Raw genomic sequence first — 13,104 nt, 5'->3', positions numbered from 1 at the left:
TCTTATGATTTTGATTAGGACTGAGATATATATATATATATATATATATATATATATATATATATATATACTAGCAGAAGTACCCGTCGTTGACTGGGTACAAAAACAGCCTACAGAAAATGGACATTTCATAAATATATGATAGGTTATGAAAAGGAGCGAACGAACACCCAATAATTTTATTATACCATATTTCTTCAAACTGAAACATAATTATCAAATTATACTTACGCAGATAGATCTGAAAAGTCTTTATCAAAATTTGTGCATATTTCCATTCTATGGAGGCCAGGCGCGAACGCAGACCCCACAATTTTATTATACCATCCCTATTTAAGATAAAACATACTTATCAAAGTATTATGTACATCTCTATAAAAAACACTTCTAAACGTTTTTTTTTAATGTTTAAATTTTTTATTTCCATACTTTGTGGACCAGGCGCGAACGCAAACCCCACAATTTTAATGAACCACCGTTCTGCCAGATCAAACATACCCATTCCTGTGTCTCGATACATCTTCTATCATTATATGTAATCAGTTTTTTTAAAATAGTCAATCATATAGGAGCCTGTTCGTGACCATACACACACACACACACGCACACACACACAGACATTCAGCTTTATATAGATATATACTAGCAGGCCATTCTGTGTTGCCCGGTCGTAAGATACACTTAAAACTTAATTCATGCAGATTACGTATTTATTATTATAGAGACAATTCTCTTCAGATTATTATATTGAAACTAATATATAGTCGTGAGTTGGTGCCATCAGCTAGAATTGAAACCAAAACATACAATTCTCCACCTTCATTCCTTAGTGTCTTAACCACGCTAACACGCTTTCTCTCTCTCTCTCTCTCTCACATATATATATATATATATATATATAAATGTGTGTGAGAGAGAGAGAGAGAGAAAGAGAGAGCGTGTGAGCGTGGTTCAGACGCCAAGTTGGTTTCGATTCTAGCTGATATATATATATATATGCACATATATATATATATATGCATATGCATATATATATATATATATGCATATATATATATATATGCATATATATATATATATATGCATATATATATATATATGCATATATATATATATATGCATATATATATATATATATGCATATATATATGCATATATATATGTATATATATATGTATATATATGTATATATATATGTGTGTGTATATATATAAATGTGTGTGTGTGAGAGAGAGAGAAAGACAGAGACAAAGTGAGAGAGAGAGAGAGCGTGTGAGCGTGGTTCAGAGGCCAAGGAATGAAGGTGACAATTACTTCTGGTCGGGAAATTCGAACCTCTGCCACAAATAAAATTTATTATTAGCAGTTAATCTTATAGATATAAAACTTTATACGAAAATTTAAAACATGCACCAAAATATAAATAATTTAAAATAAATTTTTAGATTCAATTTCAATTTGTTTTTTTATATTTTACCAAATGCAACTTTACTAATAAAACTGACTGTAACATGTTTTTTCAAGTCTAATGTAATCAAGTTTTTATTGAGCTATATTCTTAAATAATTAAACCCTACATAAGTTCCACCATAAATGATCATCACGGTGTTTTTTTCACCGTCTAAATGTCACTCATTGAATTTTTATCTTCGAGTGGCTTATGTGTCTCGATAAGCGATAAGGAATCTGTATCGCGATAAATAGGTTCCTTTATTAGTATTTAAAGATTAAGAAGTACTCTATTTCATCTCCTTATGTGTCTCATAGCGACAACCTCTAAGATTTTCCTTGAGCTTAGGGAATAACCAAATGTGCCAAGGGGTAATCGCCGGATTATAGGGAGAGTAAAGAATTGTTTTGGTGTCCGTTTTGGTCTAATAATCTGTGACAGGGATGGAGTTGTGGACTTGTTCATTTGCGCAAATCTTCCGCATCTTCAGTTTTTCGCGAATAATTGTGTGTACAGTTCCCACACTGACATCAAACAGTGCACTTATTGTCTCTATAGACACACGACTGTCCTTATTTATGAAATTCTTTATTTGGCCAATCAACTCTAGTGTTCTGACTTCCTTACTCCTCCCACACCTCTCATCATCCTTTGCATACTTCCTGCATTCCTTGAATCTCTTATGCCACAAAAGCTGATGCTAGATTATGCAAGATGGCCCAAAAGGAGCCTGAAGCAGTCCACACGTTTCTGTGTACTTTTTTCCAAGTTTAAAACATAAGTTTATTACGTACCGTTCTTCTAAAATATCCTCATGTACAGATTGCAGTTTTAACATTCACCAGCTGTAACAATCAGGCTTTAGTAGGGTGTATTCCAATTCCTTGTGTAGCTGTTCATTTGAACCTGAAATCGGAAAAAATGGTCAACCGTCTTATAAGATGTATAACAATAACATACTGAATTTTCAAGAGTCGGCAATTTTAAATACCTGTACACAAAAAGTCTGGAAACTTATTGAAGGCACCTCGTATTTATTGTAATCATATTTATTGTAATCATATTTATTGTAATCATATTTATTGTAATCATATTTATTGTAATCATATTCACATTGAACAACTCTTTAACAAAATAGGAACTATTAAATTCCTTCCAGAAGATAACTTCCAAAAAATCGATTAATTATTTCTCCAAAGATTGCAATTTTGAATTTTTTAGATGAGGATTAACGATTCGTATAATTCAGATTCTTCGGACTACTGGTCTCATCTTGAGCGTTATTTTCAATACGTTTCGATAGATATAACCCTTGACTTTCTTGTGGGCAATCTTTTGTCGAACTCGCGAATCGTAGCGTAGTAGATATAGTGCTAAGTAAAATTCAGTTGCCAAAGAGATTTAAGGTTCAATTCTCAGTGTGGGCGACACTCAAAAATACAATTGCCAATTAATTAGGACTTCTACCTAATCATGGCTGATGAAACAGGAGCATGCTTACCCCGTGGATTAAACAAAGGGTTCCGTTCGGAATTCTATGCTGTTCCCGAATTCGCCATAAAGATTCCTGACAAGATACACCTGAAGAAGGTCGGAGGTTACATCGATCGAAATGTTATACAAATAACACTTAAGATGAGGATAGTAGTCCAAAAGAATCCAAATAAAACTGATTGTATTCTAACCTAATCCTAACTAGCCGTCACTAGGACTTAGTCTCATTTTATCTTTTTTTTTATACAGGCATCACCACATTATCAAGGTTAAGAGGTCACTCGAGGATAAAAGTTAAAGAGTGTACAGTAGAAATTGGACAATATAGTAACTGATAGTAATGGAAATTCGGTAAATTTGTTAACTTATATGGAACGGCTCATCAAGAACTTGTTTACGTTAGACTTGAAGACAATCATATTGTAGTCAGCCGGAAAGCAGGAAAACATAAGACAATTTCACAGGCGTGCAGTTCTAAGAAAGAAGCTTTGTTCATGGAATCTACGTTTAGGTTTAAGCACAGATAGAGAGTGGGGGGAATTATTAATAGTGTTTTGCCGTCGTCTTTCAGGCCGCTTCATCACAGAACACATGCGGCTCCTTCCTCCGGCATCTCAATCTTGCATGACAGTTTGCAATTCATGCACACGTTTCAATCCCAGCAGAAAGTTATCGATGAATGTGACTCTCCTTCTACCCCGATTGGGATGCCAGTCTGCAAGCATCAAGGCAGCAAATTTGCTGGTCTCCTCTCCATGATACTGTATAAAATATCCTGCTGGTCGCATCCCCCTTTATTTCAACGATACTAGTGTGGCTCTTTCAATATATGTTCAGTGTATAACATCCGTCTAACCTCTTCTTTAATGCCTTTGTTACTATGAAGTAGGACTGTTTCGATGGTGACAGCGAAAAGTTCGGCGCTGTTTTACAGTTTGTTACTGTGCAGAGGGAGACAACTCCCGTATACTAAAAGATTCATTTTTTTCATCTAATAATTTAGGACGCGATATTTTCTTATTAAATCAAAACATAAAAAAAAAGCTGCGACGATTTTTTTTAAAAATCTAACAAAGTTGATAACATTAATAATACAAAAGTAGTTTTTGCATAACTATTAAGAGAATCGTTTTTTTGTTTTCATATCATAATTTACGACGCTAAAACCAACGAACAAACGATATTTGTATTAGATGAAAACATTTAATTTAAAAAATAAAGCTGTGGCAACATTTATATTTTTAAATTAAAAAGTAAATGTTACGGTAAGGATTTTGAAAAAGAAAATAGTCTTGAACCTTAAAAAATACAAAGGATAAAACTTTTAAAGAAGCGAAGTCTTGTTTTTACTGTAACATTGAAAATGCGACGATAGTAAACAAAGTTAAATGTTTTCATTTAATATGCTACCCAACTCCCCACATAGTACCCCTGTAGCTTATGTCCCTGATAAAAGCCCCTTACATCAAAGAAAAATGACATTAATGTTAAAAAATGTAATCTTTACGCGACTACTAAGAGAAAACCAATGAACGAACGATAGTTTCATTAGATGAAAACATGTTAAAAGAAGCTGCGGAAACTTTTTTTATGGTAAGATTTAAAAAAAAATTAGTCTTTAGCCATGAAAAATACAAAGAATGAAACTCTTTAATAACTTTGGTTTTAACTGTAACAAAGCTTATAATATTAATGACACCACATCTTGTTTTTAACATTTCAAAAAACAAATAAATAAATAAATAAATAAATAAAAATAAAAATAAAAAAAATGCGATGACAGTACAGGAATTGTAAACAGATTTGATGACATCAATAATACAAAATGCAGTTGTTACAACTTTTTCTACATTTTTTACGACTTACTAAGAAATTAAATGCGACGATTGGAAATAAAAAATTTTTATTCAAACAAAACTTATTAATAAAACAAGGATGAAAATAAAAAAAGGCCGTGACGGCTTTTTTTTTTTAACTAAACAAAGCTTATAATATTAAAAAGAAAAGTTGTCTCAGCTTCTTGTTTAAATGTTTTCATCTAATGAAATATCGTTAGTTTTCTCTTAAAAGTTGCGTAAAAACATTTTGTATTAGTAAAGTTTGTATTATTAATGTTTGTATTATTAATGTTTGTATTATTAATGTTTGTATTAGTAATGTTTGTATTAGTGATGTTTGTATTATTAATGTTTGTATTATTAATGTTTGTATTATTAATGTTTGTATTATTAATGTTTGTATTAGTAATGTTTGTATAAGTAATGTTTGTATTATTAATGTTTGTATTATTAATGTTTGTATTATTAATGTTTGTATTATTAATGTTTGTATTATTAATGTTTGTATAAGTAATGTTTGTATTATTAATGTTTGTATTATTAATGTTTGTATTATTAATGTTTGTATTAGTAATGTTTGTATTATTAATGTTTGTATTATTAATATTTGTATTATTAATGTTTGTATTATTAATGTTTGTATTATTAATGTTTGTATTAGTAATGTTTGTATTATTAATGTTTGTATTATTAATGTTTGTATTATTAATATTTGTATTATTAATGTTTGTATTATTAATGTTTGTATTATTAATGTTTGTATTATTAATGTTTGTATTAGTAATGTTTGTATAAGTAATGTTTGTATTATTAATGTTTGTATTATTAATGTTTGTATTAGTAATGTTTGTATTATTAATGTTTGTATTATTAATGTTTGTATTATTAATGTTTGTATTAGTAATGTTTGTATTATTAATGTTTGTATTATTAATGTTTGTATTATTAATATTTGTATTATTAATGTTTGTATTATTAATGTTTGTATTATTAATGTTTGTATTATTAATGTTTGTATTAGTAATGTTTGTATAAGTAATGTTTGTATTATTAATGTTTGTATTATTAATATTTGTATTATTAATGTTTGTATTATTAATGTTTGTATTATTAATGTTTGTATTATTAATGTTTGTATTATTAATATTTGTATTATTAATGTTTGTATTATTAATGTTTGTATTATTAATGTTTGTATTATTAATGTTTGTATAAGTAATGTTTGTATTATTAATGTTTGTATTATTAATGTTTGTATTAGTAATGTTTGTATTAGTGATGTTTGTATTATTAATGTTTGTATTATTAATGTTTGTATTATTAATGTTTGTATTATTAATGTTTGTATTATTAATGTTTGTATTAGTAATGTCTGTATTAGTAATGTTTGTACTATTAATTTTTGTATTATTAATGTTTGTATTATTAATGTTTGTATTGTTAATGTTTGTATTATTAATGTTTGTATTATTAATGTTTGTATTGTTAATGTTTGTATTATTAATGTTTCTATTAGTAATGTTTGTATTATTAATGTTTGTATTAGTAATGTTTGTATTAGAAATAATTTGTATTATTAATGTTTGTATTATTAATGTTTGTATTAGTAATGTTTGTATTATTAATGTTTGTATTATTAATGTTTGTATTATTATTGTTTGTATTCTTAATGTTTGTATTATTAATGTTTGTATTATTAATGTTTGTATTATTAAAATTTGTATTAGTAATGTTTGTATTAGTAATGTCTGTATTGTTAATGTTTGTATTATTAAAGTTTGTATTATTAATGTTTGCATTATTAAAGTTTGTATTATTAATGTTTGTATTATTAATGTTTGTATTTGTAATGTTTATATTATTAATCTTTGTATTAGTAATGTTTGTATTATTAATGTTTGTATTATTAATGTTTGTATTATTAATGTTATTATTAGTAATGTTTATATTATTAATGTTTGTATTATTAATGTCTGTATTAGTAATGTTTGTATTAGTAATGTTTGTATTATTAATGTTTGTATTAGTAATGTTTGTATTATTATTGTTTGTATTATTAAAGTTTGTATTATTAATGTTTGTATTAGTAATGTTTGTATTTGTAATGTTTGTATTAGTAATGTTTGTATTAGTAATGTTTGTATTATTAATGTTTGTATTATTAAAGTTTGTATTATTAATGTTTGTATTAGTAATATTTGTATTATTAATCTTCGTATTATTAATGTTTGTATTATTAATGTTTGTATTATTAATGTTTGTATTATTAATGTTTGTATTATTAATGCTAGTATTATTAATGTTTGTATTATTAATGTCTGTATTAGTAATGTTTGTATTAGTAATGTTTGTATTATTAATGTGGGTATTAGTAATGTTTGTCTTATTAATGTGGGTATTAGTAATATTTGTATTATTAATGTTTGTATTAGTAATGTTTGTATTATTAATGTTTGTAATATTAATGTTTGTATTATTAATGTTTGTATTAGTAATGTTTGTATTATTAATGTTTGTATTATTAAAGTTTGTATTATTAATGTTTGTATTAGTAATATTTGTATTATTAATCTTCGTATTATTAATGTTTGTATTATTAATGTTTGTATTATTAAAGTTTGTATTATTAATGTTTGTATTATTAATGCTAGTATTATTAATGTTTGTATTATTAATGTCTGTATTAGTAATGTTTGTATTAGTAATGTTTGCATTATTAATGTGGGTATTAGTAATGTTTGTATTGTTAATGTTTGTATTAGTAATGTTTGTATTATTAATGTTTGTATTAGTAATGTTTGTATTATTAATGTTTGTATTAGTAATGTTTGTATTAGTAATGTGGGTATTAGTAATGTTTGTATTAGTAATGTTTGTATTAGTAATGTTTGTATTATTAATGTTTGTATTAGTAATGTTTGTATTGTTAATGTTTGTATTAGTAATGTTTGTATTATTAATGTTTGTATTATTAATGTTTGTATTAGTAATGTAATTATTGTTAATGTTTGTAGTATCAATGTTTGTATTATTAATGTTTGTATTATTAATGTTTGTATTAGTAATGTTTTTATTGTTAATGTTTGTATTATTAATGTTTGTATTAGTAATGTTACTATTGTTAATGTTTGTATTATTAATGTTAGTATTATTAATGTTAGTATTATTAATGTTTGTATTATTAATGTTTGTATTATTAATGTTTGTATTCATGATATTTGTATTATTAATGTTTGTATTATTAATTCTAGTATTATTAATGTTTGTATTATTAATGTTTGTATTATTAATGTTTGTATTATTAAAGTTGGTATTAATTATGTTTTCATTATTAATGTTTTTATTAGTAATGTTTGTATTGTTAATGTTTGTATTGTTAATGTTTGTATCATTAATGTTATTTACGCTGTTTACAATTGCAGTTTCATTTTTACAGTTAAAAAAAGTCGCCGCATTTTTAAAAGGTTCATCATTTTTATTTTTAAGGTTAAAGACTATTTTTTTAATAACCTTACAATGACTTTTACTTTTTAATTAAAAAAAAAGTTGCCTCAGCTTTATTTTAAAATGTTTTCATCTAATGCAAATATCGTTTGCTTGTTGGTTTTAGCATCGTAAATTATGATATGAAAACAAAAACGATTCTTTTAATGTCGCGTACATTTTGTATTATTACTATTATCAGCTTTGTTAGATTAAAATAACATCGTTGCAGCTTCTCTTTTTTATTAATGTTTTCATTTAAAACAAAAATACCACGTCATAAATTATCAAATGAACAACAACAACAACAACAACAACAAAAACAAAAAAGAAATCTTTTAGTAAACGGGAGTTGTCTCCCTCTGCTAAATGACAAACTGTAAAACAGCGCCAAAAGTTCAACCTTCAGCTCTCAATCAATAATCTTAGATATTTTAATTTTGCGACAACGTTAAGTTGGGTGTAATCATGTGCGTAAACTTCGATTGTGTCTACCCGATCGACAGGCTGTATTTCAGTTTTCATTGTACTGCAATGTAAACCTATGTTCCCTGCTTCCTATTTGAGCGACTTAGACGTAGGTTTTACTGGTAAAAATGTTAACTGCTCGAAAACGCAAGAATCGACTAAGTATGATAGATTATTCTTACATTAAATTGACTTACAAATATCACAAAAAAAGTGTAAAGAACGACATTACGAAACTGACCAAACATTTTTGGTCCTGAATATGACCTTAAACTATATCCGATGGTGAGGCCCCAGCTTGCGGGCTTTGAGGAGTGTGGAGCCACCCTTTAATTGCCACTGCTCCCAGGTCCACTCTGACCCGGACTGATAGTACCTGTTAGGGTCTCAACTATGGGTTAAATAGAAACCGACTTAAAAAAACAAAACAAATATACTCTATTAAAACATTGTTCTTCAAATCACTGGATTCGGCATTAAATAATCTGCAAAGGGGTGATATGCCGTAAACCAACCAACCAACCAACCAACCAACCAAACATTTTGGATAAGCCTGTTTTACAAATGAAACAAAATCAGAAAACAAATCTGATACGGAAATAGCCAAAATGAGTCCTCAAAAGTACACCAAGAACTACACCAGATAAAACACTGGCAGAATGAGTCAACCAACAGCGTGCCAAGTTTTTTAAGAGGGAATTCACTCAAGACTATATGGATAAAGATATAGAATAATTAAAAAGAAGATGACTCCACTATAATCGGGAGAGAATTATAATGGTTGCCCAAGATCAAGGCTTGATGACCAATGCTTGTAAGTAGATGAGTGGTCTCAGCAATAAAACCAAATGTAGATTCTGCCACTTATAAGTAGAGAGAGTGATCTACATAAAACCCAGCTGTCAAGTTCTGCTGAGGGACGACTACTATACAATGCGATACATTGGAGTGTGTAAATATTTCTGCTGGACGATCTGTAAAAAGTTGAACATCGAATGCAGCAGCAAATCCTGGGAACATGTTTACCAGATAGAACAGTTGGAAATAAGTCATGCACTATAACTATGAAATTGCTGCAGCTACGTACCAGGAATAAGGAGCTATTTAACTTCACATAGTGATATGGGACAAGAAAGAGAAAGAAGCAACCTTAGTAGAAGTTAGTGTATCAAATGATGCCGAGTTAAAAAGAGCTGAAAGAGAAAAGATAACGAAATACAAAGGTCTTATTTATGACATGAAAAGAAACTGGAATCTTAGGAAGATTTCTATCATTCCAGTAATTATAGGAGAAAACGGATTCACGAAGAAAAAATTGAAAAGAAATACTACTTGGCAAACATACCCGGTGAACCAGGTGCAAGAGAGAGTCAAACAATTACACTTAAAGGGACGGTTAGAATATTAAAACATACGGGTTTGAATATATGAGATAGAGGGTGAATATCTGGCATCTTCAGGTTAAACAAACTGAAAGAAAATTGAAAAACAATAGTAAAAGGCAAGAAAAATCAAAATTTTTACCCAAAACGAAATTTCTTCATTAAAGCAGTTTAAACGCATCGTTAATCCTTCCTTGCACACAGTTTGAAATCGATTACCAACGGTGACAATTCTACCCATTCTCTCCTGCAAACCTGGCGTGCAATTAAAACCGTGAGAAATTGCATATATTTACTTGTCTTTCTCATACAAAACTATCCAATTCCATCAACATTATCAGAACAAGTGGCCGGTTTTTCTAGTCCCAGAATCTCCGTTTATTACATTCGAGAAAACGCCACTAAAATACAAAGCCCGCCAGAACTACGCATAGATTAATTACCGTAGTGATTTCCGGTGATAAAGCGCCCGAAAACTCCCCCCCACCCCGTCCGCCTCACCAGAATTAGATATCTAAAGTACATGTTAGTCGAAACGCGTTCGTGTGTTTATGTTTGTGTGCGCATGTGTTTGTGTGCGTATGTGTTTGTATGTGCATATGTTTGTGTGTGCATAAGTTTGTGTGTATGGTGTGCATGTGTTTGTGCGTGCATATGTTTATGTGTGCATGTTTTCATGTGCATATGTTTGTATGTACATGTGCCTGTGTGTGCATGTGTTTGTGTGTGCATGTGTTTGTGTGTGCATGTGTTTGTGTGTGTGTCTTTGTGTGTGCGTGCATATGTTTGTGTGTGCATGTTTTCATGTGCATATGTTTGTGTGTGCATATGTTTGTGTGTGCATATGTTTGTGTGTGCATGTGTTTGTATCTGCCTGTGTTTGTGTGTGTATGTGTTTGTATGTGCATGTGTTTGTGTGTGCATGTTTTCATGTGTATGTGTTTGTGTGTGCATGTGTTTGTGTGTGCATGTGTTTGTGTGTGCATGTGTTTGTGTGTGCATGTGTTTGTGTGTATGTGTTTTCATGTGCATGTGTTTGTGTGTGCACGGTTTTGTATGTGCATGTGTTTGTGTGTGTATGTGTTTGTATGTGCATGTGTTTTTGTGTGCATGTGTTTACGTGTGTATGTGTTTGTATGTGCATGTGTTTGTGTGTGCATGTGTTTGTGTGTGTATGTGTTTGTGTGTGCATGTGTTTGTGTGTGCATGTGTTTGTGTGTGCATATGTTTGTATGTGCATGTGTTTTTATGTGCATGTGTTTGTATGTGCATGTGTTTGTATGTGTATGTGTGTGTATGTGCATGTGTTTGTATGTGCATGTGTTTGTATGTGTATGTGTGTGTATGTGCATGTGTTTGTATGTGCATATGTTTGTGTGTGCATGTGTTTGTATGTGCATGTGTTTGTGTGTGCATGTGTTTGTGTTTGCATGTGTTTGTGAGTGCATGTGTTTGTGTGTGCATGTTTTCATGTGCATATGTTTGTGTGTGCATGTGTTTGTGTGTGCACGTGTTTTTATGTGCATGTGTTTGTGTGTGCATGTGTTTGTGTGTGCATGTGTTTGTGAGTGCATGGTTTTTGTATGTGAACGTGTTTGTATATGTATGTGTTTGTGTGTGCATATGTTTGCATGTGCATGTATTTGTGTGTGCATGTGTTTGGATGTGCATATGTTTCTGTGTGCATGTGTGTGTATGTGCATATGTGTGTATGTGCATATGTTTGTGTGGGCATGTATTTGTGTGTGCATGGGTTTGTATCAGCATATGTTTGTGTGGGCATGTATTTGTGTGGGCATGTGTTTGTATGGGCATGTGTTTGTATGTGCACGTGTTTTTATGTGCATGTGTTTGTGTGTGCATGTGTTTGTGTGTGCATGTGTTTGTATGCGCATGTGTTTGTGTGTGCATGTGTTTGTGTGTGCATGTGTTTGTATGTGCATGTGTTTGTGTGTGCATGTGTATATTGTGCATGTGTTTTTGTGTGCATGTGTTTGTATGTGCATGTGTTTGTATGTGCACGTGTTTTTATGTGCATGTGTTTGTGTGTGCATGTGTTTGTATGTGCATGTGTTGGTATGTGCATGTATTTGTGTGTGCATGTTTTCATGTGCATATGTTTGTGTGTGCATGTGTTTGTGTGTGCACGTGTTTTTATGTGCATGTGTTTGTGTGTGCATGTGTTTGTGAGTGCATGTGTTTGTATGTGCACGTGTTTGTATATGCATGTGTTTGTGTGTGCATATGTTTGCATGTGCATGTATTTGTGTGTGCATGTGTTTTGATGTGCATATGTTTCTGTGTGCATGTGTGTATGTGCATATGTGTGTATGTGCATATGTTTGTGTGGGCATGTATTTGTGTGTGCATGGGTTTGTATCAGCATATGTTTGTGTGGGCATGTATTTGTGTGGGCATGTGTTTGTATGTGCATGTGTTTGTATGTGCATATGTTTGTGTGTGCATGTGTTTGTGTGTGCATGTGTTTGTATGTGCATATGTTTGTATGGGCACGTGTTTGTATGTGCATGTGTTTGTATGTGCACGTGGTTGCATGGGCATGTGTTTGTATGTGCATATGTTTGTGTGTGCATGTGTTTGTATGTGCATATGTGTGTGTGCATGTGTTTGTATCTGTATGTGTTTGTGTGTGCGTGTGTTTGTATGTGCATATGTTTTTGTGTGCATGTGTTTGTATGTACATATGTTTGTGTGTGCATGTGTTTGTATGTGCATGTGTTTGTATGGGCATGTGTTTGTATGTGCATGTGTTTGTATGGGCATGTGTTTGTTTGTGCATGTGTTTGTATGGGCATGTGTTTGTGTGTGCATGTGTTTGTATGGGCATGTGTTTGTGTGGTCATATGTTTGTATGTGCCTATATTTGTTTGTGCACGTGTTTGTATGTGCATGTGTTTGTATGTGCACGTGTTTGTATGTGCATGTGTGTGTATGTGCATGTGTTTGTATGTACATGTGTTTGTATGGG

Source organism: Euprymna scolopes, chromosome 32 (genome assembly GCF_053919585.1).
Source record: "Euprymna scolopes isolate OS-2025 chromosome 32, ASM5391958v1, whole genome shotgun sequence".
Taxonomy (NCBI): Eukaryota; Metazoa; Mollusca; class Cephalopoda; order Sepiida; family Sepiolidae; genus Euprymna; species Euprymna scolopes.
The sequence above is the reverse complement of the archived record's forward strand: the minus strand, read 5'-3'. Positions refer to the sequence as shown.